This window comes from Sodiomyces alkalinus, assembly GCF_003711515.1.
Source record: "Sodiomyces alkalinus F11 unplaced genomic scaffold SODALscaffold_15, whole genome shotgun sequence".
Taxonomy (NCBI): Eukaryota; Fungi; Ascomycota; class Sordariomycetes; order Glomerellales; family Plectosphaerellaceae; genus Sodiomyces; species Sodiomyces alkalinus.
The window spans coordinates 367,179-391,542 of record NW_021167093.1 but is presented as its reverse complement, the minus strand read 5'-3'; the positions used below and the strand labels follow the sequence as shown (position 1 = coordinate 391,542).

Below are 24,364 nucleotides of genomic sequence, written 5' to 3'. Positions count from 1 at the left end.
TTAGAAAGACCTTCGCCTAGTCTTTCGCCGTATAGGTTAAGTGGCTAGGTATTAGTATAGTCTTTTTACTTATTTTATAGGTTATTATTAGTAGTGTGTTAAACCTATTAATAGACTTATCCTTAAGCGCCTAGAATGAATATTCGTATACGACTAGCGGTAAGCCGACGATAAAATTAATTGTGATTATTAAAAAAGGTATAGTAGGTGGTATAATCGGCTATAGCTCGCCTAAAGGCTTCTGCCGGTCTATAGTATTTTCGAAGTATACTAGATAATACTATGCATATTCGGTTATTATAGCTAGCTTGCCGCGAAAGCTAAAACTATCTAGTATATTGATTATCCGTCTAACTCCAAAGTGATAGTTATCGTTGTATACTATCTATAGTATCTTAGGTATTAGTTTTTATAGGATAATTAATCGTAATTTATCGCCTTCGCCGATTATATATAGTAGTCTATTTTCATGATAAGCGGGTGGAATCTTCCGCTTACAACCGCTCGAATTTTTAGCGCCCTCCTATTATGCCCGTAGTTCGCTAATAATAGGTTTATATTTTGCGTCTTCCTCGTATACCTGCTAAAACTCGTCCTGTAGATTATTAGGTATGACGTAATCGACCGCGACGTAAGTTAGAGTAGATTCGTCCGAAAACCTATATCTTAACGTGATATATGCCTATAGAGTATCGGTATAGTTAGTCTAAATATTATCTAGCTTACTAGTATTTAATAGCTGTACTTTGTTTTTACGCTTAGCTTTCTTCTACCCTATTAATTCCTAGGAGTCCTTATTATCTATAATAGGTAGTCTAGATAACGCGTCTAGAATCAGGTTTTACTAATCGGGAATATAGCGTACCTTTAGCCGGAACTAGCTAAGGAAGGTCAAAGTAGCTATTAATCGAGGGTTTAACTTATTAATATCTATTATCTTTAGAGACGTTTAATAGATAATACTTCGCGTCGCTTAGTGATCTATTAGAACTATTACCGGTTAATAATAGCATTATAGTCTAGTTCGTAATATCTTATAGGCCTAGACTAAGGTATAGATCTCTAGTTTTCTAGCCTTATATCGCGCTTCTATAGCTATAAGCTTCTTAGATAGGAAGAGGATCGGTTAAATTACGATAACTAGGATTTTACCTTTATCCTACGGCACCGAGAGACAAAAAAGAAATATACCTAGTCTATTTTCGCTAGTATCTACGTTAAGAAATATCGTTTAGTTAGGGTTATAGTACTATAGTTATATCTCCTCTATAACCTACTTCTAAATAATCATAAAAGCTTATCGCTTAACGTTTACCGGTTTATATATTAACCTGCTTATTTATCGCTGCCTTAAGTATTTCGGAGCTAACTGTATAATCTGGCTATAGTCTTTAGCGTTATTAAGTAGCGCGGTTATAGATTTTTATAACGGATTAACTTTAACACGGAACCACGGAGTAAAGTATTAAAGAAAACTAACCTTACTAATATAGGTCTTTAGATCGGATAGCTTTTCGGGTATTTTAAGCTATCGTAGAGCTTTGATACGATTAGCGGTTATATATAGACTAAGTCTATTAACCCTAAACCCGAGTAGACGTACCGAGTTATATATATAAAAGGATTTTACTACCGATAGGGTGAGTCGGATATCCTAAAATAGCTTTGTAATACTCCGTAGATATTTAAGGTGCCCCTTAAATATATTAGAAAAGATAATAATATTATGAATATACGCTTTATAGAAATACCCATACTTAAATAGACGTTAATCTATAAAGCGGTATACAGACGGCGGGAAGTTACGAAATCCTATTAGTATAACCCTAGAGCGTTCTAATCTGCGTGGAGAGATAATAGTTATCCGATCCTTATACCCTTCCTGCACTAGTAGCTAGTAGAAGAATAAGCTAGTGTTAAACACACTAAAATACTTCTTCCCCTAAAAACACTAAATAATCTTATCTTACGACGGGATTAGATATTTATTCGGTACTATAGCGGCGTTAAGTTTTCATAGATTAATAATTACTCTGCCTTTACGTGTCCCGTTCACGGTATACTAGACTATAAACGCTAGGTATACGAAGGGAGTAGGCTAATATTATTAGGTTATTCTGCCGACTTTATATATATTATTAAACTTACTATCTAAATAGCCTTTATCTTCGACACTAAGTTAATATAGATAGGAGTATAGGCTTATACTTTACTAGTTATCGACTAGGTTAACGCGTATCCGCTTATTAGATAGTAAAGGAATAATTCCTTTATCACGCTATATATTAAATTCTTTAAATAGTTCGTAGACTTATTAAGCCTTATTGGGCGTTATAGCGTAGATATATACTCCGTCCTTCGTTTTAACTTTAGACACGTTATTAGACCGTTTAGGATTAATAGTGATATGCTTCTTTCTATCTGCTTTCGGCTTATCTTACTATTATAGGATAGATTCCGCGATCCGTGAAAGCTTATAGTACAGGGCCTTAAGGATATAACGTGCTAGATCTAATTCCTTAAATTATTAGCCTTCGACCGCTATTAACGCGTAAGCGTTCGCCTATTTAACTAGCTCTGCCTTATTGTTATTCTATAAATCTATAATATAGCCTACTTTATTATTCTAATAAACTATATAGCCCGCTTTACTATCGTTAACGTAGTAGATTACCGTAGGAGTATATATATTATATATATAATATAGTATAGTATACTTAGGATCGGGCGCGAAATAGTATTCGTGGCCTATAGGCAGATTAGTATAGCGTATTAGAATTAGAGTCAAGGATCTTAGTAGAATAAATAATATCTACGCTACTATTACTCTACGGACGTAATACCCTATAGACTTCTTCCGGTATCCCGAGATTAGAATCCGTATACCGTGGCACCCTATAACGCGTAGTTACCTTATAGAATAAAGGATATTAACACCGTAGGTGCTAAGAAATACCGCTCTAAGTAGTATTTTTACCTCTAACTTATTAATTACCTATACCGTTACTATAAAATACCCTAGAATTAGTATATTTTGGATATAGCCGTTAATATAGAAATCGAATATCGTAATCTCCTTAGGAATAGTCTTTCTAGCGATACTATATATCGGTCTTAGCTTCGCTACCTTAACGAAACGAATATTATACGCATGGTTCTATAGCCACTATCTATCGACTATTATTATAGTATAACCCGAGTCGATATAGATATTTATAGGTGTCCTAAAGAGCGTGAAGTTTATCGGGATTTAATAGTATATATACCGATTAAGGCTTTTAGCGATTAACGCCTAGGCGTTAACTATATTATTTAGCTGGAAGGCGTAAAAGCTATATAGGTTATCTAGCTTAGGTGGCCTTAGCAGTCTATTATCTGCCGATCCGTTAATAGACTCCTATCTTAAGTCCTAACCTTAGGCTGGTAGTTCCTTAGTCTATAAGTGCGCGGGTTCTAGTATCGCCGGTTCCTTAGCCTATATAACCGTAGATTATATAGTAGCCTACTATATATCCATAGACTCTTATACCGAAATAGATAGAGTGTTAGTCTAACCGAACTATTACTTATAAATCCAATATAGACTTTATCCCTTAGGTTTTAGCTCTGTATACGTGTTAGAGTAGACGTGCTAATAAAGCTAAGACTTACTCAAGAAATATACTATATATTTACTATATTAATACGTAAGGGGCTTTATATTAGGGTTTATATATAGTTTTCTCCGCTTTAGCGAGGTTTACTTCTAAGTATTCGTCTATAATCTTATAGCTGTATAATGGGCTATAGAGGATAACGTTTAAAAAGAAGAGGCATAGCCTATAAGGCCTATAAAGTAAGAATAATAGACGTCAACTTCTTTAGAAACTACCTTATCGGTCTTATAAAAGTATATCTCTTCTCCTTTACTTAAAATCTCGTCGACGAACTTAAAACCTTTAGAGCGAAGGTCTTCCTTGTCTCGTAGTCTATAAGGATTATCTATAGTAATATAGACTACCTGTTTATTATTATTCGATAGTCCTGGTTTAACTTACTATCGTATACGATAAGTATATAGATATTTTTCTTAGCGGTAGAACCTACTACCTTTACGAATCTAATAGCCTCCGCGGCTATAGTATCCTTAATTATTCTAATTATTATAGTTACCTCGGTTATTCTAGTTTCCTCGGCCTTAGCCGGAACTAAAACGATCGCCTATAGATCGACTTCCCGTAAATCTATTATCGAAACGGTTAGTAGAGCCGCCTTTACCGTCGTAACGACCCTAATTAGCGGCGTTAGCTTCGGTATCCTTATTCGTTATCGTATATATAAGTAGTTTAGTATCTAGTAGGACGCTAGTAATAGGAGTAGCGGATAAACCTCCGAGTATACCTACACGGATTATACCGTATCGGACTTAATACTATAAAGATTTCTAGCAGTTAGTAATCTAGTCCTTAATAGTATATATAAAATCGTTAAAATATTTATCGATATCCGGGCGAGGGCAGATCTTATAAAGGGAAGGATTAATACGGTTCTAAATTTCCTGCTATAAGTCGATATTTATACGAACTATAGTAGCTAAAGCCCTATAGTAGCGAGCTACCTAGTTAGCCTATTCTGCGAATAATTTTCCGTTTAGGATATCGCATGCTATAAAACGTGTATCGCTTATCTTATTAGCTATAATCTCCGGTTTAATCCGTTAACGGTTACGGAGTAGAGTATATATATTATTAAGGCTATAATAAACCTTATTACGCTATACGGCTATAATACTACTAACCCACTAGGTATTAGCTTTACTTAGGAAAAGTGTATTAAGATTAATATAAGCCTGCTCTTTTAGCTCGGGAGTATAAGTAAATAGCTCTACCTTCTTAATAAAAAGATCGATACTATACTAGATTACCTTATCTCTAGAGACTATCTATATCGCTAATAGATCCGAGGGGTTTACTAGTAGACTAAATTACCCGATTAAGCTTAGCTTATAGCGAAAGGAGGATTAGTCGTCTCCTCCTATATTACTATAGCCGGCCTTACTATTCTCTATAACCTGGATAAGGGTGCTAAAGAGTATCTAGAATTGGTTATTCGTTAGTATCACCGAAGGGGCGGGGACCTACGGCGCTAGCGGCTACTACGGGAACTAGGTCTACGGGATTTTCTACTACGAGCCTAGGTATAATTAGGGAGTATACTAGTGCTACCTATATTACTGCGGGATATATCGCTGCTTAGTTTACCGTCGTTATTACTCTATATACCGTCGCTATTCCTCTACTAACTATTACTAGCGCACCGCGTGCTATTATTCCTACGTCGGTTACTGCTAGGTCTACTACTACTAGCCCGAAATCGGCTACGTAGCCTAAGTTACGTCTATATCTATATCTATAGAATTCTATAGGATCGCGGCTAGCTTAGAATTAATATTAGTAAACGGTTCCTAAGACTAATAAGGAGAGGGCGATAATTACGCTAAATTAAAGTCCTGTAGTTGTTTAACGCGCGGATATAAACTAAAGGAGATTTACGAATAAGGAATATTAACGGAATTTATTGGAGATACACGGATAAAACTAAATAGCTTACGAGGGTAGGGTTTAAAACGATAGGAAGAGTTCTAACGTCTATATTTCTACTAGGAAATCTATAATACTTTACCTATCTATTAAGAAGACTATATAATACTTATAAAGGAGGAGCCTACTATCCTCCGATCTCCTATTAGGGAAGAGACTAAGGTATTTCGCTTATTTATCGGGAAATAACTTTATTAGATAGTCTGCTCTTAGTAATATTAAGAAACTTAAGAACTATAGTTAATATTCCTCGTACTTACCACTAATCTGTTAACCACACTACGGGGAAGGTTAGGCCGGAATCTAGCGATGAGCTCCTGGCGTGGTGTCTAGTAGATCTCGTAGTCGCTTACGATTACTAATACTCGGCTTTAGCTCTTTACTATAAGACAGATCCTTCTTATTCGATAACTGATAAGCTGCTATTAGGCAGGTCCTGCTTCTATGCCTAATTAGGATATTCCTAGATAAACTTATGAATATAGAATAGCTCCTTCTCCTTAGAGAATAATAGGTCTATCTGCTATAGATTATAGGCAGGGAAGGGTATAATAAAAACGCTATAGGACTATAGACGGGGTAAGAGGATCTATAGCTAGTAATAGGGTTCGCTATAAGGGTATAACTATCGTGTTAACTGTTACTGACTGGATAACGTTAATATAAAAAGGATAAATATAATATAAATAGACGCCTCGTGCTTATAAGTATATAAAGACGGATTATATAGAAAATACAAACGTTTAGGGCGTTTAAACATGTGAAATCGTTTAATCTATGAATTGAAAAACTATAATAGTATAGACGTTAAAGTGGTTAAAATACGAGAAAGCAGTTATATATCTATAGCTTAGCGCTACTAATCTATAGAATGGCAGGGATACGGGATATATGCTAAGGATCTACGAGGACGATAATAGATTAGGTAACTTAGTCGATAGTGTTAAAACGTGCGGAAAATACAGAGAGGTAAAATTAAAGCGAAACGGGTATAGTATAGTGAACGGTGGTAATAAATGGTTACTACTATTAATATACCATATACGGCGTTATAGGCGATATGAATAGTTAAGATATAAAGATATTAAAGATCGTAATCTAGCTAAGTATAAGCTCGCAGAGCTCTATAGTAGAGGTATCTAATATACCTCTGCAGCTTACTGACTTATCTGTCCATAGTACCGGTAGCTAGTAGATGTGCATAGCACCTTAGCCCCGTAATAGACTTAGGGCGAAGTGACTAGGACCTCCTTCTATATAAGCATCGAAGCTTATAACCTTACGAGTTCGAATATATAACGGCTTATTAAAAGTTGTTCACGTATTAAGGTCGAAAGTATAGTTTATTCGAACTAAGGAAGAAAAGGAGGAAAGGAAAAGTCTACGCTATATAGGCGGCTAAATACGTATAGAATGGTATAGACCTTACTAGGAGGTCCGTGCTTTTTAGTCCCGGCTACTACCAGGGACTATGCCACGGGCTATAGCCCGTATTATAGAGATATATAGTATAGGGGTTAAATTTATTTTTAGTACTTATTTTATAGCTATACCTATATCTATTAATTTATAATTAATATATTTCTATTTGTTTAGAATTTCTTATATATTATATAGTGACACTAATAAAATTAAATCTCTAACTTCTAAGCTATATTATAGCTCTTCTACTAAACCTATATTAAAACTCTAAATAGTTACTGAACCGAAAACACTATAGTCTACTCGATATACCCCCTAATTGCCCTAAACGTTAGTTAGACGATTAAAGCTATTCCTAACCGGTAGATATAATAGCTATATAATCTCTTCCCTATAGCCGCCCTTAAATCTATTCTCTAGCTACTCTAAATATTCTATCAGGATCTCCTCTAGTTTATTTTAGTATAACCGTTCCCGTCTATCCACCACGCCTACCTAGGACCTAAATATCTCGAACTTCTCGCCGTATAAGGTCTTTATTAGGCTATCTACGACTATTTCCCCCTCTCCTGAGATATATTATAAGTATTTGCCCTTATTCCTTTACTTAACGTAACTAGTGGTCGTAGATATCGACGTGGCGGAGGCGTCTTATTAACGTGATAATCTCTTAATTAACTAACTGAATCGTTTAGTTATTATTGTATAGGATCCTTACTTCTGGACCATTAAATTCTATGCCTATACTAAATAATAGCCGTTATATAAAGATACCCTTTTTAACTCCCTATACTACCGCTAATAGCTCTACTTTAGTTATTAACATTATAACTATATGTTACTTATTAGCGCACTACGCGATAGTTCCACTAAATAGCCTTATTATGAACGCTTAGCTGCTTTTACGATTAAGAGTATTATTGGTAAATGAGGTGTTAGTATAGATTTTGATAGTATCGCTATCCCTGAGTTCCAATATAAGGGATTAGCTATTAATTAAATAGAGAATTAGATAATCGGTAGCCTCGTGGTATATAGGCCCTGGATTAGTATTAAGTGGTATAGCCTTAATACTATAAAGGCGATATTAGGCCGCGATATCACGGCTATATATAGTATAGATCCTATCTTCCGTTAATAGCTTTTAATATTAGTCGAGGTCCCTGAATAGGGTATTAGTTCTACGATCTTAATTAGATGCGTTAGGCGAAAGGTGTTACTATGCTTACTGGTTAGCTTTAATAGCCGTTCTAATTTTATAATACAGTCGCGTTACGATAGCCAGATCTTATAGGCGGCACGGTCGCGAATAACCTTAATACTAAGGAACTACTACAATAGATCGCGGTCTTATAGGTTATAGTAGCGGCGTAGGTTATTAATAGCCTGCTTTATCCAAGCCTTATATTATTCCTTATAAGTAATAACGATATTGTCGATTTAGAAAAACAGAATTAAACCGCGACGCAGAAAGTAATACGGTTCCTACGGCATTATATAGAAACCGTCCACTAAAAGGATCGCCGAAAAGTACTTTTACCAGAGTAATAGAGACTCCTTAAGACTATATAACGCCTTTTTTAGGTATAAACGACTCCTAGGGGCCGGAAACCCTAGTAGCGGGAATATAAAGATATTATAGAACAGGGGCGCGTATATAAACGCGTTTATAATATCGAATTATAATAATATAAGATTATAATAGTCAGCGATTACTATTAACCCGCAGAATAACCGTCCGACCTATATAGTTATGTATATCTCCTCGAAAGAGGATTAATACTCCTAATTTCGGCGTACTAGAAGCCGTGTCTTATATTTATATAAAAAACCATACTTATCGAATTTATATATTATCACGTATATCGAGTTTAGACACTTAATTTCTATCTATTACAGAGGCTAATACCTATATCTACGACCCTATCTTCTTATAGCTCCGTAGGTGGTCTTCTTATGCCTATCGGAATAGGTGACTGTAAGGGTGTAAGGGTATATCGCGAGGGGTTCTCGGACGCTAGAATAACCGCCGGGGTTAGATTTTCTAAGGCTACTAGGGCTGTGGACTTAAGTAATACCGATAAACGCCGCTATAGCGTTATAGCTATAGTCCTTTTGAACCGTAATTTAGTTAGCGGAGTTCTATCTATAGAGCGTATATTCGGGTCGTAGCGGCTAGCGTTAAACACGGCCACTTAATGGTCTTTTTACTAGCTATCTCTTTACGGAATTAGTCGCGCTCCTTTATGTGTAAGGAGCCTTATAGCTGTAAGTATAAGGGTATTGTAGTACCGTGTTACTTTATCTATAAAACACCCTATGGTTATAACTGTAAAGAATTCACGATTTCCTAATATAATAGCTACTATTAGCGCTATAACTAATAACGGAGTTCTAGTAAAGTGGGAAGTAGTAGACTAGGTGCCTATAGACGGTGATCAGGCGATTTACTAGCTAAATTACACTGCTTATAATCTAAATCTTATCTATCTAGAGTCAAGATAGCCTCCTTTACCCTCTTACGGCCGGGTCTTACGGACTATAACCTCGGCGATACTAATGAAGGGGATCTAGGGGGGTCTTATCCCGGCAAGGCCCAAGGCAGGGGCATATTAAGTTTAAAATAAGCAGTGATATAAAAAAAGGGGGGGGGGGTCCTTAGCTTATACGTCTATAAACGACCGTAACTCTCCAGCCCTCTCTTATTTAATCTAACTAATCAGGTCTTCTCATTTCTCTTCTATTAATTAATAAAGATCGTCTTTAAAGATATTAATATCGCCGTCGAAAAAGACGCGTTCCTTAAAGTCCACGTCGCGCGTACGGATAATTCGGTTATAACGACGTAGGCCAGGCACCTAGATATAGAAGATATTAGTAGAATTGTAGCCGATATAGTAGCCGATATACGTATAAGGAGCGATATGATTTAACAGCTTATTAATACCCTTTTAGGCGTCCTTAGCCATTGTATACACCTTATAACTATAGGCTCGAAGATATAATAAAATCGGCCTCTTATTACAAAGGACCTTATATAACGTTTTCTAATCCTTATCATACTACCTTTATAGCCTGCAGTTATAAACATACGTAGCCGTGGGAATAGGCTTAGGCTATATAAACGGCGGGAACTTTACGTGGATATTTATCGTATAACTATTCGAAATTCTCACGGCAGTAGCGCGTTCGGCACCCCCGTTGTATAATTCAGTATTAGGGGCCGATATCTTTACAAGAATACCTTTTCCCCGCAGGAACAGTGTAATATCATAGGATTAAGTTAGCTTAGTATCAGCTTCGAAAACGCGCACCTTATAGCCTAATTAACGTTCTACCCAGGCAAGGACTTTCTTAATTACTTTAAGGATATCGGCTATAAGTTTACTATTTATAACTATTACGGGCTATGGCCCGCGGAATAGTCCCCGGCAGTGGCCGGGACTAAGAAGCACAGACCTCCTAGTAAGGCCCGTGCGATCGTATATATACTTAGCCGTCTATATACCGCGTAGACTTTTCTATTCCTCCTTTCCTTCCTTAGTTCAAATAAACTATATTTTCGGCCTTGATACGTGAATAACTTTTAATAAGCCGTTATATATTCGAACTTATAAGATTATAAGCTTTAACGCTTATATAGAAGGAGGTCCTGGTTACTTCACCCCGAGCCTACTAAGGGGCTAAGGGTAGGTCGTAGGGACCTTATATAATACGATCGATAAACGCGTATTATAACGCGTATAGAAAACGGTAAGGATATATATCGCCCCTATTTATAATATAATCGCTAGCCTATAAGTAGCCTTTAAAAGGTCTTAACTTAACCCGTACCTTATACCTACTACGCACCCGACGTCTACTCTAGTCGTTACGCCCTTGCCCTTACCTAGGCCCCTAGAAGTAGAGACTATTATACCTATCCCGTTACCGGTACCCACGCTCTTATACCGTGTATAGTAAGTCGCCGTTCTCGTAAAATATAGTGGAAAACGCATAGAATACACCTCCTTATTCTAGGCTATACGACTAAAACTCAAGCTTAATAGCCCGCTATTTCGTAGTAATAAAAAGGCGTGGTATATAATTAACGCGTGCTTACATACCTAGCCTTAATAGATGGTTAGCACCTTCTTCGGTAACGGAGGTATAAACGGTGAATTTAACCTAAAAGAATTTATAGCCTACCTTAACCGTACGTATAAGAACTATAACAAATAAGGCCGCGCTACTAACGCCCTTTAATCGATAAAACAAAAACCCGACTAGCTATTTACGCACTTCCTACCCATATTTAAAAGCAACCTAGTATAGTAGGAGGCCATAACTAGATAGACTATATTAAGATATTATTCCTTAATAGCGCCCTAAATAATAGGTTATGTAATAGCCTAGTAATAACCGACCTCCCCGATACCTATACCGAGTAGGGTAATAAAGTATAAATAATTATATAGAGATAAAAGAGTACTAGTAAGTCGTACCGACTAATTTCTATTATCCGTAAACCGGCTAAGGACGCTAACGGCGATATTGTTATAGGTAGAGTTAATAAGGTTAGCGAGTCTAACGGGATTTAATAAAAACCTAACCGTTACGCGAATATTATATATTAGAACTACTAGAAGAAGGGCTATATCTAATAGTATTATAAGAATAAAAAGGATATAGTAGCCCGAATATCCTTTTAAGAGGAGGAACCCGAAGATATTCCCGAAGATACCGAAGACTCGGAAAAAGAATAGCTTTAGTGCGAAATCGGGTATTAAAGCCGATAGCGTAAGAGTAACGCGAGTAGGAGGAGTTTAAACCGTTATTACAGAACGAGTTAGTAATAGTCTAAGTAAGAGTTTAGTAATAATAGGTTAATAAACGCTTTTATAGATATAGGTTATAACTACTATACCGCCGTGAATAAGAAGTTTACTCGAAAAATACGCTTACCGTTAGTCGATAAGAAGAAACGACTATTAAATAGCTTCTTAGATAAGACTAAACCGGTTAGCAGCGCCGGTATCATAGTCTTTACGCTAGATATATAAGGGTATACCGAGCGTCTTTTTGTATATATAGTACTAGGTCTAGACTAGGATCTCTTCCTTAGGCTTTTATAAAAAGAATATAATAACGTAGTCTTCCATGCTAAAGAATAAAGGCTCCGTTACGGATTAACTAATATTAATATACAATTTTAGGGCGAAAAGGAGCTAAAGATAGTATAAGACATCCGTACTATAGTACTAGTAATAGAGTCTATGTTTATAGGACTATATAGATAACTATGGTATCGGAAGAGAAAAAGATAGGAGGAGGGTTTACGGGCTATATCGTTAAAGGATATCGAAACGGCCCTAAGCGCGAAGGAATTAATAGACCCGCGAGAATATATCCCCGAGAGTATTATATAAGAGTTTAATGATTTATTGACGCCCTTACTCTATATACCTGCTCTTATACTAACCTAGCGCCGACTATAAGGTCTATTTATAGAAGGATAGTAGTAGTAACGAATAAGCTTTACCGTAGAGCCCGCTCTATAATATATTACGTGAAGAGGTCCGTATATTATAGAAGACGATAACGGATTTAATAGATAAGGGATTTATTTATACGAGTAGCTTTGCTACCGCCGCGCCCGTGCTATTTATAAGAAAGCTAGAAGGCGGCCTCTAGTTTTGGTACGACTACTACGCCCTAAATACGAATATTTAGTAAGATTATTACTTACTCCCCCTAATTATAAAGACCCTATATAACCTAGCTAAGGCGAAGCGGTTTACTAAATTAGATATTATCGCTACCTTATATAAGATATGGATAGTACCTAGGTATAAGTATAAGACTATATTCTGTCCTCGGTTTAGACTATTTAAGTAGCTAGTAAACCCTTTTACGTTAACCGGCGCGCCTATAATATTCTAGCGATATATTAATTTATCGTTACGGGAGTTCCTTAACGATTTCGTCTCCGTGTATATAGACGATATTCTAATCTACTTAGATAGATCTTATAAAGATTATAAGGAGAAGGTACGGCGAGTAATTAATACATTTATAAACGCTAGGCTAAACCTCGACCCGAAGAAGTACCAGTTGAGCGTTAAGACAGTTAAATACCTAGGGTTTATCGTTATAGCGGAAAAAAGGGTATTTTACGAGCCCGAGAAACTTAAAGCTATTATAGAATAAGAAGCGCTAGTCTCTGTGACTAGAGTATAAAGTTTCTTAGGGTTCGCTAACTTTTATAGGATATTTATCCGCGACTTTATAGCTATTACGGCGCTACTCACGGCCCTAACGAAGAAGAACGCCCTATTTTACTAAGGCTCCCTATAAAAGGTAGCCTTTAAGGAACTAAAGTAGAGGTTTAAGGAAGAGCCTTACCTATAATAATAGTAACCTGGAAGGAAGACCTGGCTAGAAACGGATTATTTAGGGTTTATACTAGGTGGCGTATTCCTGTAGGAAGACGAATAAGGATATAGGTATGTTATTATATACTACTTACGCCGATTTAACTCCGCTAAGTATAATTACTCGATTTACGATAAGGAGATACTAGCGATTATAGACTACCTATAAGTTTAGAAAACGGAGTTTATAAGTAATAGCTAGTTTTAGATTTACTCCGATTATAAAGCGCTTAAATACTTTATAATTAAAAGGCCCTAACCGAGTATTAGAGTCGTTAAGTAACGGAGCTCGCTTAGTATAACTTTATATTAGAGTACCGGTAAAGGGCCGATAATATTATAGCTAACACGCTTTTACGTTAAGAGTAGGATATACTTAAATATTTTTCCGATGTCCGAGAGTAAGGGAGGTATATCTAGATAATCCCTAATATAGTTATCTCCCCCCGGGTATACCTAGTAAGAGTAATGTTACCGGAGCTAACTATAGTCTTTAAAGTAGACCCTAACCTATAGCGATTATAGAATAAAGGTAGGGCTACTAATAAGTATTATTAAGGTGCTTTTACCGTAATAGTAGCGGGAGAGCGGAGTTTTCCCCCTAAGCAAGAGCTTAAAATATAAATCGCCGAGTATAGAATTAACTAAGGATAACTAATATTTCGTGACCGTTTATAGGTGCTAGGGGATAGCGAAGACGGGGTTAGTTACCTGTTACGAGGCTATCTTATATAAATAATCTATAACTTAGTAGTCGGCGGATACCTAGGCGGGGATAATACTATTATTACTCTAATCGCTTATTAGCTTTTTTCGCCTAGTATAAATCAAGATATTAGAAGATTTATACGGAATTATAATATATACCGAGCTAGCTATATATAAAGGGGTACGAAAAGCTTACTCCTTATACTAGAGCGAATCTTCTACGATATCGTGATAGACTTTATAATGGACCTATTACCGACCTATAAGGGTAAGTATAGATACCTATAGGTAATTACTAATTAACTCTTAAAATCGGTAATACTAAAAGCGATAAATACTATAGATACTAAAGCCTATTCTAAACAGTTCTTACTATACTATTATACGTTCTACGGAATACCGAGGTCTATTATTAGTAATTAGGGGTTAAACTAGATTAGCTATTTTTAGCGATACTTTTATAAACTTATAGGTATTAAATAACGACTAAGTACCGTATATTACCCTTAGACGGATAAAGGTCCCGACTATATTAACTAGGAAGTCTAAGCTTACTTATAAGCGTATATCTATTACGCCTAAGACAATTAGAATACGTTATTACCGGTAGCGTAGCTAGCCTTAAATAACCGGGTAAACTCGATAATCTAAATAAGCCCGTTCTTCCTATAATACGGGTACTACGCGAATCCTCTTTAAGTTAATAAGACTACACTGACTAATAAGCGCGAGGCTTCGGTGTATAACCTGCTAAGTCGCCTTAAGGAAATTACTTAGTTTGCCTACGCCGTGATAACCGCTATATAACTACGCTAAGAGGACTTAGTATACCGTTATTATTACCCTACTAAGAGGTTTAAAAAGGACGACCTTATATAGCTAGATATTAGTAACTACTCCTCGCCACGGCCCTCGAAGAAACTTACCTAGCTCTACTATAAATATAAAGTTATAAAGGTTATTAACTCTTATATCGTATAACTAGATATCTTCTTATAGGTCTATAACCGTTTTTACGTGAATCTCCTATAGCGAGCCGACTATAACCCCCTATTAGGGGAAGCAATAATAGACCCCTAGCTATTACTTATCTGTGAAGGACTAAACGGGGAAAAGGAATAGGTAGTGGAGGAAATCCTTTACGCCTATACCCGAAGACGAGGTCGCGGTAAGGTCCGCGAGGTATTAGTATAATAGAAGGGCTATATAGAATTACTATAGGAACCGCTTAAAAGCCTACGGGAGATATAAGTACTTAACGAATTCGAGAAGAAACACGACCTAGTATAGTCGAATAACGGGCCTTTATAATAGTATATAAAGGAGACACGGACGCGAAAAAAGGCCGACGCGGTGGTAAGGAGGATAAAGACCGAAAGTAAGATTATATTAGGGTTATACCCCTATACTACTTAATTTATAAGTAGGAAAGAACTAAGTAAAAAAGAGATTTATTACTTTATAATCTCCCCCTGCTTTAACTCCTCCTTGTACGAGACTATACCGCCCTTAATAGTATTTACCTATAACTCCTTTACCGGCTTAAATTAAGCCGCCTAGGTAGCTATACCCTCCTCGCTATTAATAATAAGAGGAGTAATAACCTCCTATAGAGGAGCTAAGGTAAGCGCGACTTTAGGGGCTACCTCCGGCGTACTATAAGTAGGAATAGGGTATAACTCGACTTAATACTTATATACGCGGTTAGCGCTATTAAAGATATTACGGACCTCTGACTATATAGCGGAGAGAGTGTTATTAGTATCCTTTAGTTTCGACGATATATCCTTAAGCGCTTAGTCTATACTACCTATAAAGGTAACGATATTATTAAGACCTTATACCACGCTTACTTAGGACTTAGTGGTGGCGGGCGGGGCGGCGGATAGTAGGGCGGCGGACGGCTAAGCGGCGGTAGGGGCGGGGGCGACCAGAGTAGCGGCGGCGGCGGGAGTAGGGGCGATAGGCGGGGCGGGCGGCTATAAGGGAGTAGCGATATTTTTACCCGATTTAGCCTAACCGAGGACGACTTAGAAGTTACTATAGGTATTCTAGAACTAGTAGCGATTCTACACAGAAGAATTAGTATAAAGGCTACTAAGTAAAGGGTAGGTATAACTTATGTCCTTATCGTCGGTATCTTTATTTATAGTATAGGCGGTAGCCTATAGGGTATTAGCGGTATTATAAGCGGCGGGAGGGAGTTATATTACTTATTAGTCGTAGTTACTATACGTATAACCGGCACGCCTACCTCGGAATACTTATAAGTACGGTACGAGTACTCGTAGTATTTAGCGTTAGCCCTAGCTATACTAGGGCCTGATTAGTGGTAATACTCGATACTATATTCTTATTTATATTACCGGGTAGCGTACTATATATAAGGGGCGAGGCGGCGGGGGCCGGGCGGGTTTTTAGAGGCGTATGGCTTCTTAGTAGGAGGGGGGGTCGGAGTTTACTTATTATTAGTTACGACTAACCTTATAACCCGTAGTAATAAGGGCCGCGAACTTATATCGTTATTACTATTACTCTTATAAGGTCGCTTATTAGGTAAGGCGAAGTTAGATATCTACTAATAGTTAGCTACGGTACGGAATTATAGCCGAGGGGCGTGCTAACCTATAGCGAGGAGAATATAGGCGGCTTAGGAGACAAGCTATTACTCGGCGATATTAGTTATACTGCCACGGGACCTACGAAGCACTTTAGGGCTATTTATAATATAGGAAATCTAATTAAAAAAAAACACCTTTAGTTAAAAAGGAAGCCGTGGAGGGGGAAGAATAGAAAAAAAAACCGAGGAATAGTAGGAGGTTTATTTTACTACCCTTCCTACGCTATTTAGGTGGAAGGAATAACCCCTACTTATATATTTGGTAGGTATATCGTTTATAACGAGTATATACGCCGACGAGGAGCTTACGATAGCACCGCTATATAAAAGCTTCTTTATACTATTTTAGCCTTGAAAGGATCTTAGCTGCTACGGATTGCCTCCCTTTAAGGGAGCCTTTAATAGAATCGAATAAAGGAGGCTATTTTCAGATTATACGCGGGGAGGCTAGGGTAATACGAGGTTATGACCGGGCGACTATAACACGACCGCGACCTCGCCTCCGGCGGGGAGGAGGGGGGGTATATTAAGGGCTATAGCCCGCGGAATAGTCCCCGGTAGTGGCCGGGACTAAAAAGCACGGACCTTCGATCTTATATATACTTAGCCGTCTATATACCGCGTAGACTTTTCCTTTTCTCCTTTGCTTCCTTAGTTCGAATAAACTATATTTTCAGCCTTAATACGTGAACAACTTGTGATAAGCCGTGATAGTAACGTAGGTAGCCGTAAAGCCACTATAACGGTTAGTGAAGAATATAAACCGGGAATGTCTATCGGATATCCATTGAAACTCTATAAAGTTAACCGCCTAATATTCGCCTACGTAGGTTAATACTATATAAGGGTGCCTACTAATATACTGTTTTATTTTTATAAGCTTATAGGCTATATAGTTAATAGTTATTAGTCGCTTAATCTTAACCCCCTACGTCTATTCTTCTAGGTGTCTAAGCGGCTTAGGGCTAGTATGCCCTAGCCGTAGATACTATAAGATACCTTATGCTATACTAGGATATCGTATTATCGGTTTATAGACGTCTTTTTAACGGGAAGAGCCTAGAAAAGCAGCTGTAGATAGGTTAGAATCGCAGGGCATATACTTAATAACGGTTTAATCGAAGTAGTAACTTAGCTAGTATATTAAAGATCCGTCGGTATAGCGGAGGTAGTTATTTAGTGGCTTTTAATCCTACTAATAGCCCCGTAGTCGTAACTATTAGTTTAAAATTGAATTACAGGTAAAGTCTTCGTAGTATACGACGTTTACTAATCTAAAATAAAGGCCTCCTATTTGTCCGTTTAATCTTATAGTTATATTACTATAACCTTTAATAGGTAGTGATAAACTGCCTATAACTATATCGTCTCCCTGTATAACTAGGCTAAAATCAGAAAAACAGGAAAAATCGTTAAAAATATGTATTATAGCGCCGGAATTAAGAATAGTAAAGGCTCGAAAAGGGTAACTAGTAGTAGCGGCTCCTACTATAAAGCTAGCGGCGTAAGGGATACTACTACGGGTAAGTCACGCCTCCTTAAGCTATACGGAGTCCTAAATTATATCCTTCTTCACCTTTACGACACGTACTTCTTCTATTTCCGCGCGTATCACGGGGTCGTATTTAAGGATCTATTAGACTATGAATTTAGTGTTTTTATTAGGGGTTTAACCGGTAAACGTTACTTCTGGAAATATATCGTAATAGGCGTTAATATTATACTAAAGCGTAACGTATACACGAATAGGGCTCTTTTTTCCGAAGGGAAAGTATCGATGTTTAGAAGAGGAGCGGTTAGCTAAAGTATTAGAGGAAGAGGTAGCGGACTTCTTAGCTTTATTCTTCCTATGGCCACCCTCCTTCCCGGGCTTAGCCGTGGTATCTAAGTTTTCGTCGCCCTTATCGTTTCTAATATATAGTATAGGGAATACTATAGTATAATAGCTACTACGTTTTCCTTAGTCTTTAAGTCTAGTCTCGATATCTCGTTAACTAAGGGTATAAAGGTCCTTAGGGAGACCTACTTTCTTATCCAAAAAGCGTCTCTTAGCCTTAGTCTAGTCGCGCCTAGTTATTATACGTATCCCTCTAAAGCGGTCTGCTACCTAGATATACGTTACGAGTATTAATTTAACCTCTTCTAGGTACTTTAATAGCTCCTGCTATCTTAATAACCACTCCTATAACTTCTTTAGAATCGTTAGCGCGGTACGGATATATTTATTATATTCTTCGTAGGTATTAACGCAGCAGATAGCTATATAGTAAGTAGTATCACGGCGGACGACTTTAAATACATTTTTAGGCGCGGCGCTACGTTATAGCAGCTTACGGCTTTAGTCGATAGACCCCGGACCTTCGTAGCAAAGTACTCTTATTCGTATTCCGAATTAAGATAACGATATTGCGATTTCAGTCTTTCCACGAGGTCTTCCTAGGAACCGGCACCGGCTAAATCTACGAGCTATTCCACGACGGGTCGTATACTACTATCCGTATATAGAGGCAGGTATCGAAGCTTCTCTTCCTCGAAGCGGTGTATCGTGGCGTAGTCGACGTACTTCTCGAGGAACCGGTAGATATATATATCGTCGAATCGGGGGGGGTGTCGGGAGTAAGGCTATAGAGGAGCTCGCGGGTTTTCCTTCACGATAACGGTAATAGGGGCAGGCTTTGGGAGAGTTGGAACAGTCGGAATAGGAGTCGGAATAGGAGTCATAATAGGAGTCGGAACAGGAGGAGTCGAGGCCATAGTTAAAACAGGACTTAAAGAAAGAATAGGACAAGGAGGAGGAATAACGCGCGAGTGACTCTTCTCGACACCCACGTTACTCTGATTAGCGTAAGCTATACGCGAGGGACTATTCTCTTCGGAGGTCGTGGAAGCGAGCGGCGGCGTATACGGAGGCGTTAGGTCGGCAGTCGTATAAGCAGGCGTATAAAAAGGCGGAGGAGTCGAAGTTATAGGAGGAGGCGTAGAAGGGGAAGAGGTAAAAGAGGGCGGTGGAGAAGAAAGAGGAGTAAAAGAAGGAAAGGAAGGAGAGGGAGGAATAGGAACTAACTTATTACCCTGACTAGGGTAGTCTATACGCGAGGGACTATTCTTTTCAAGCTAAAGTAGCTAACAGAACCTAATACGCCCCAGATTCCACCGGGAACGCCAGGGCGTACCACGGGCGTACTACGGGCGTACTATAGCATAAGCCATAGCACGCACGGGGCACACTATAAGTACCTTTAGTGTATACTACAGCTTCCCTGGGTTATACTCGGGTTCCTGTATATAAGAGCCGAGGATTCCACCGGGTTCACTCGTAGGATACTTAAGTCCCGGGGGCGTGGCCCCTTAGCTTAGAGAAGATATCTTTATTACACCCTATTTTCTATACCCAAAATTCGCTATTCCGAACCCTAGAAGCCCTAGGTCCGATAGTACTGGCTGGCCAGAGATATGCCTGGACAGGGTATATCAGAACCACTATTAAAGCCCTTAACGAAGAGACTCTGGAGGAGACTAAAGTCCTAGGGCGAGAGAGAGGGAGAGAGTAAAGACGTAGAGTTATATCGTAAAGAGGAGGGCGAGGACCTAGAGTCCTAGCCCGAGGTAGAAGACGAAGCCATAAAATCCAAATAATAAAGATAGTATCGCGGGTTTTAGGTATATAACGCCCTGAATAAAGGCATTGTTAGTCGAATCGTATCTAAAATCGGTCGCTTTTTTTAGACTCGCGTTACCCTGACTAGACGAATAGCTAGTCGAATTCATATCGTATATCTTCGCATTATTTAGACACATAACGCCATAACTAAATGAATTCCTGGCCGAATCTATGTCGTATCTCTGATCCCTCCTCTCTTTGTCCTATTCGTTAGGGCAAAATCTCCCCTAGTAATCTTAATCTTCAAGTCGGTGTATAAGGATTGCACTTTACTATTAACAGGTTTATATAAATAGACTAGTTAACTCGTTATAGAGTTAGTCTCCTTAATAGACTCGCGCTGTAGCTTTAGGGCTGTATACACGTATTAAAAAAAAGACATACTACTAGCCGGAGACACTAGTTCTATACCGTTATAAGTACTGCTACGGGGCCGTGCTAAGGGCCGGCCCTTATCTTATAAACGGCAAAGGCGTAATAGGCTATAACTAGTCTTATTAATATAAGGTATAATCTCCTTATATCTACGAAGCTATACCCTTACACTATTATACTTAGCCTTAAAAGGGCGTGGTTTAAGTAGCGAGGCGGCTCTTTACCTCCTGAACGTATTGTCTAAAATCGAGTTTCCTATCTAGCTAAACGCCTAGGAGTCGTATCGCCTACGCTACTAAAAATGAAACAGTGCTAAGGAGGAGCGGGTTAGATAAGGGTTAGCGGGACTTCGTAAAGGGGATATAGGTCTACTTAGCTAGTTTAAACTATAGCCCGCTCGCGATCTCCTAGTCTAGATAAATACGCTATATACTTGTAAGGCGGTATCTTATCTATGCCTTTATTCTGCTAAAGGCGATAATATTCGTGTTATTAGTAAAATCTATTACCGTTATTTTTAGTATCCTTTCTAGTTCCTCGTAAAGGGTAGAGATATAAAGGATAAAGAGGATAAGGGAGATCGGGGAGTCTTATAGTATACTAGAACTGCGCAGATGCGTTTTTGGTGTTAGTATGACTAATTAGGTCGGTCGTACGTTTTCTGACTAATCCGTCAGTCAGGCTCTTTGGGTTCGAACCGGTCAATCAGGTCAAATGGATGCATATAACCGAACCGGATTATATCAGGACTGTTTTATCGGATCTTCCTGTATTCTAGATTTTCCCTATTATCAAGCCATCACAAATATTATCCTAATAATCCTATTCGAGCTAGAACGTCCCTGCGCAGTTATAATATAGTGCTCGGAGGCGGATCTATTTAGCGTAGCGTATTAGTCTAATCACGACGATCGGATCGATATTCTATACTCGAGGAAGATTCCGGCTCTCCCCGTTAAGAAGAGGAGAAGAGAGAGGACTATATAGAGACGCTATAGCGGTCTAGTTATATTATACCGGGAATTATCTTATTAGGTTACGCGCTCCACAAAGTACCCTAGCATATATAGCCCGATCGTAGTAGTAGTAGTAGTATACACTTAATTACGCGTGGTAGATACGTATCTTTCCCTCCCCCCCGAAAGGTAGGGTATGTCCCGGAGGCAGTGTAGTTCCATTTATTAGCGCTGAAGCTGATAAATATCCCCCCGAATATCCGGGACCTCTGTGACGTGCAGAAGCTCCAGGTAGGTCGTGCACGATTAAAGGGAGTAGGATTCGAACCCACGGCCTTGCGTGGCCACCAGGCGCATCTACTACCTATACTATCCCCCCTAGTAGCAGCTTATAAGGCTATACTAGTTAGAATCCTCGAAAACAAGACCTTTATTTCCTCCTCTTAACCTATATCTTTTACGCCTTAGTGCCTAAAAGGTCCTCCGGGTATAGGAAACGGGTATTAAGAATAAAATATTAGCCGGGGTATATACTACGGCCAGAGCCCTAGTAGTACTAAATCTATACTATAAGACTTATACCGCCCTTATATAGACTACCTAGCTTACCGCCTTAATAACCTAGGCAGGGATTACGCCCCCGGGAAAGGCCCTTATAAAGGAATAGGGTAAAACCTAGACGGAAGCCGGGCGGCTCTATACCTACGCCGTAATAGTACTAAGCCGCCCTCTAATATAACGCTCTCTCCGGGAATATAGACGACTCTTTAAGGTATAAAGCTCCGTACTTACGTAGATCCGATTCGAAAAACTAGACCTACGAGGTTTCCTATCTAAGGCGAGGGTACCGGGGTTTCTAGTAACGCGGTGCCCTTATAGTAATAGAGGGGCAGAAATAGCGGGGTATATAATACTTTAGTACTAAGATATAACTACTAAGGAGCGTAAGGACCTTTTCGGTGCCGTAGGCAGACTGCTTTTAACTAAGAGAGATTTATACGCTATACTAGAACACGATACTAAAGCTAGGGCTATAGCTAAGTGGTTCCTATAATGGAAAAGGCTTAATACCTTCCGCCTCGCCCTTAAAGTCACGGAAGCCTGCAAAAGCTGGACGGCGCCGTAACAGGGTAAAGCGATGTAATGGCCTGACTTCTTATTAAATAGGGGCCCTGTAAGCGAGGACCCCGGCGATATTAAGATAGCACCGATTACTCCTCCTCCTTATTATCTTTACCCCCCTTAGAGGCATTAACCCCGCTATTAATATAGTTAAGATCCTAAAAGACTTAGCTAGTTATGCTATAGTAGAGGAGGTGGAAGGGAACGTTAGCGGGGCCACTTATAAAATAATCTAACAGAACGCCTATTATACTCTCTATACGCCGAACTCGGCGTATTAGATCCTACACCTCTACGGATAATATGCCGCCATGGCGGCGACTACAAGGTAGCGCCTAAGAGACGGCCCGTCTAAGGGATAAGGCGGCCGTCTTTAGACGCTTCTTAGCCTATAGACTATTAGTAAGTCATTACTACGACACCGAAAGGGGACTACTTACCGTAGTGATACTATTATTACTAGTAGCGTTTACCGATATAGAGGCTATATAGATATCTATAAGGCGTTATTACTGCTTTTTAGTAGCGAGAGGGACTTATTGACTTATTAGACCTAACTATTCTAACACGTTAGTAATACCTCTATAATATAGAAATAACTTATATTCTTAGAGGGATATCGGCTAGTAGTATACTGAAAATAGGCGGCGTTAGTGCTAGTAGTATTAGTATATACCTGGACCTTATTCAGGTATATACCTAGGCGCTTACTATAATATAAATAACTACCTTATATTAGCCCCCACGATATAGCCTCGATACTACTATAGTCTATGTATAGTATAATACGGACTATACCTTATTTATAATTATGGTTATTACTATTAGTAAACGCTATCTATAATGAGATTAGTACGCTATTACTGAGGTATTACTATATTACTAAGACCCTTATATCATACTATTATTATTAGTCTTCCTATTATTATTATTATTACTATATTACCCGGTTAGCCCCGCGCTACCGTAGGGCTACCCACGAACCTATAAGAAATTAAGTGGCACTATACATTAGCACTATATAGGATCGGAGATATACTCGGATCGCGGAGTACTCGGCAAGACTAAATTACTATAGTAGCGTAAAGGGGGAAAGGTCTTCCTTTTTCTCCTTAAGTTAAAGTCTTTATAATATACGACTATTAAGTTATAATAGTAGTATCTGTTACGGTATATCTTTTCTCTAGTATTATTGCCTATTCTTTAATAAACTCTTTAACTTCTATACCTATAAGGTTACCGGGCCGAAGATACTACTAAAACAGACTTTACGAAGTACTGCCGATACCGAGCGGGCGGATACGGGCATATAATAGGAAGAGCCTATTCAAGGCACGGAAGAAAAGTATTAGGGCTAATAGGATAATACTAATAACGATACGGCCTTATTATCGCCCCCGAGTTTAGTGTAGACGCGGACGTTATCCGTGGATAGTTATCCACGGAGGCTTAATATTAAGCGGGCGAGGAGCGCCAAATAGTCGGCAAGCTCTATATTATCGGACCGT

At 38.5% G+C, this 24,364-nt stretch overlaps 1 non-coding gene across 1 annotated transcript; it reads right to left on the bottom strand.

Annotated features, from left to right (window-relative positions):
- Positions 1–22,041: 22,041 nt before the first annotated feature.
- Positions 22,042–22,113, bottom strand: SODALDRAFT_t211. Its single transcript has one exon. It is a non-coding gene; the product is annotated as a tRNA-Thr (tRNA).
- Between the last annotated feature and the right edge of the window lie 2,251 nt (positions 22,114–24,364).